The sequence below is a fragment of the Bison bison genome, unplaced genomic scaffold, assembly GCF_000754665.1.
Source record: "Bison bison bison isolate TAMUID 2011002044 unplaced genomic scaffold, Bison_UMD1.0 scf7180017864471, whole genome shotgun sequence".
Taxonomy (NCBI): domain Eukaryota; kingdom Metazoa; phylum Chordata; class Mammalia; order Artiodactyla; family Bovidae; genus Bison; species Bison bison.
The window spans coordinates 13,194,600-13,197,856 of NW_011495032.1; positions in this window are offsets into that span (position 1 = coordinate 13,194,600).

Sequence of the window (3,257 nt, forward strand, 5' to 3'; positions counted from 1 at the left end):
GGAGGAATAGAAGAGAAAAGATTATTCACTCTTCAAAGAGCTAGTCCTACCCCACACTATATCTCCATCAGGAAGCATTTAGGTAGAAAAGGCAATACACGCCACTCAATATTTGTCAGGAAGAAAGGAGAAAGAAAATGAATCTCTTAACAATAGAATGAATATTCTTCCTTTCAGTCTGATTGGGCCATTTAGGCTACCTGACCAATCCTGCTGCACCCATAACAGTCCTTAAATAAGCCCCTGCACTTATTAGCTTAAACCTGTCTTCCAAAGCCAATCATAGGCAAAGGGAAAGGGGGATGGGACCATGTGATTGGACGGCTCTTTCCTTTGTCTGGTCCTGGCTGCTAATTATGTGGATAGACTAAGGAGGATTAGGCTCCTGAAACAAACTGAACATGTAGTGGGAAAAAGGAAGCAACAATGTTCATGACGTATTTTTCTTTTACTTTTTAATTGTTTAAATCATGGTAAAATAAATATAAAACATAAAATTTGCCATTTTGACCATTTTTTCAGTGTAGAGTTCAGTGGCATTCATTAAATTCACAGTGTTCTACAATCATCACTACTATATACTTCCAAAAATATTTCATCATCCCGAAGAGAAACTGTAATCATCAAGCAATAACTCCCCATTCTTCCCTACTCCCAGCCCCTCATGAACTCTAATCTGTTTCATGTTGCTATTTTATATAAGTGGAATTATATAATACTCATCCTTTTTTGTCTTGCTTATTTCACTTAGTATGTTTTCAAGATTCATCTATGTCTTGACATGCATTAGAACTCTATTCCTTTTGTAACTGAAAAATATTCCATTATTTGTATACACCCCATTTAGCTTACCCATTCCTCTGTTGTTGGACGCTTGGATTGTTTCCACTTGTTGGCCATTGGAAATAATGCTGCAACAAACAATGGCATACAAGTATCTGAATGAGTTCCTGTTTTCAATTACTTGGGGTATATACCTAAAAGTAGAATTGTTGAGCCATACAGCAATTCTATATTTAGCTTTCTGTAGAACTGCCAACCTGTTTTTCACAGTGGCTACATCAACATGCATTCCCATCCTGTAGTGTATAAGTGTTTCAGTTTCTCCATATCTTCACCAATACTTGTTTGTTTGTGTTTTTTTTTTAATTATAGACATTTTAATGGGAATGAAGTGGCAACTTAAAGTGTTTCTGATTTGTATTTCCCTAATGACTAATGGGACTTTCCAGGTGGCACTAGTGGTAAAGAACCTGCCTGCCAATGCAGGAGACTTGAGAGATGCCAGTTTGATTCCTGGGTCAAGAAGATCCCATTGAGGAGGTCATGGCAACCCACTCCAGTATTCTTGCCTGGAGAATCCCATGGACAGGGGAGCCTGATGGGAGTTGGACACAACTGAAGGGATTTATCATGCATGCATGCAATGACTAATGATGTTGAGCAGTTTTTCATGATATATATATATATATATTAACCATTTATATATATATTTTTTGAGAAATGTCTATCCAAATTATGTACTCATTTTTCCCAATTGTTTTTTACCAACAACTAGTGTTATTTGTCTTGTTGTTGAGTTTTAGGAGTTCTTTATAAATTCTAGACAGTAAACACTCACTTGTCTGATTCTTAAATACCTTCTTCCATTCTGTAATTGATCATTTCACTTTCTTGATAATGTTTGACAAAGAAAACATCATTTCTTGAAATATTCTTTGTGTTCCTTTCTCTTTGTCTTTTCCTTTTGGGACTTCCGTGATACATATATTGGTGTCCCTGATAGTGTCTCATATATCTCTTAAGCTCTGTTCACATTTCTTTGTTATTTTTCTTTTTGTTCCACATAGCTGATGATTTCAATTTTCCTATCTTCAAATTCACTGATACTTTCTTTTGCCTGGTGAAATCTGCTGTCAAACTCTACTAGTTTGTTTTCTTTTTAGTCATTGTACTTGTCACCTCCAGAAGTTGATTTTTTTATTGAATAGTTTATATCTCTTTATTGATATTCTCATTTTTCTTACTTCATTTCTTGATTTTTTGAAAGTCTTTGTCCATGTTTTTCTATTTTCTCTTGAGCATATTTTAAGACAGTTGTTTAAAAGTCTTTGTCTAAAAGATGCCAGAAGAAAAGAAAACTACAGGCCAATATCACTGATGAACATAGATGCAAAAACCCTTAACAAAATTCTAGCAAACAGAATCCAACAACATATTAAAAATATCATATACTATGACCAAGTGGGCTTTACCCCAGGGATGCAAGGATTCTTCAATATCCACAAATCAATCAGTGTAATACACCACACTAATAAATTGAAAAATGAAAACCATATGATTATCTCAATAGATGCAGAGAAAGCCTTTGATGAAATTCAACATCCATTTATGGTAAAAAAAAAAAAAGAAAAAAACTCTCCAGAAATTAGGACTAGAAAGAACAAACTTCATCATAATAAAAGCTATATATGACAGACCCACAGGAAACATTATCTACAATGGTGAAAAATTGAAAGCATTTCCCTAAAGTCAGGAACAAGACAAGGGTGCCCACTCTCACCACTACTATTCAACATAGTTTTGGAAGTTTTGGCCACAGCAATCAGAGCAGAAAAAGAAATAAAAGGAATCCAGATTGGAAAAGAAGTAAAACTCTCACTGTTTGCAGATGACATGATCCTCTACATAGAAAACCCTAAAGTCTCCACCAGAAAATAATTAGAGCTAATCAATGAATATAGTAAAGTTGCAGAATATAAAATCAATACACAGAAATCCCTTGCATTCCTATACACTAACAATGAGAAAACAGAAAGAGAGATTAAGGAAACAATTCCATTCACCATTACAACGAAAAGAATAAAATACTTAGTAATCAGTTGAGTTCAGTTGCTCAGTCGTGTCCGACTCTTTGCAACCCCATGAATCACAGCACACTAGGTCTCCCTGTCCATCACCAACTCCCGGAGTTTACTCAAACTCATGTCCATCGAGTCAGTGATGCCATCCAGCCATTTCATCCAGTGTCGTCCCCTTCTCCTCCTGCCCCCAATCCCTCCCAGCATCAAAGTCTTTTCCAATGAGTCAACTCTTCTCATGAGGTGGCCAAAGTATTGGAGGTTCTGCTTTAGCATCAATCTTTCCAAAGAACACCCAGGACTGATCTCCTTTAGAAATGGACTGGTTGGATCTCCTTGCAGTCCAAGGGACTCTCAAGAGTCTTCCCCAACACCACAGTTCAAAAGCATCAATTC